At 67.3% G+C, this 294-nt stretch overlaps 1 protein-coding gene across 1 annotated transcript in view; it reads left to right on the top strand.

The window, feature by feature from the left end:
• PRKCB (protein kinase C beta) overlaps positions 1–294 on the top strand; it is a gene marked incomplete at its 5' end in the record, with an annotated part of 308734 nt that overhangs the window by 201779 nt on the left and 106661 nt on the right. The window lies entirely within an intron of this gene.

Here is a 294-nt window from a genome sequence, read left to right as displayed (position 1 = left end):
CATCGAGCACCCTCCAGCCGGAGCAGCCCCCTGATGGGCACGGTGCCAGGCGGAGGAGGGCCTTCGGGGGCAGAGGAGGAGGTGGGCGCCTCCCTCATTCTGGACCTGCGCCCCTCAGCCTCCCTCGGCGGCCTCGGTCCTGGTGGTCCTGTTCTCGCTCCTTCCAGGAAACGGGTCCTGGCTCTCAGCTCGTGTCACCGACCATGAGGAGCGCTCCAAGACCCGCCCTGTGCCCAACGCCGCTCTAGACGAAGGCAGATGGCATCGGTGGAGGACTAGGCGGGTTTATTCCAG

Source organism: Myotis davidii, unplaced genomic scaffold, assembly GCF_000327345.1.
Source record: "Myotis davidii unplaced genomic scaffold, ASM32734v1 scaffold150, whole genome shotgun sequence".
In the NCBI taxonomy this organism is placed as follows: Eukaryota; Metazoa; Chordata; class Mammalia; order Chiroptera; family Vespertilionidae; genus Myotis; species Myotis davidii.
Note: the sequence above shows the minus strand (reverse complement) of the source record. Positions and strands in the feature narration are given on the sequence as shown.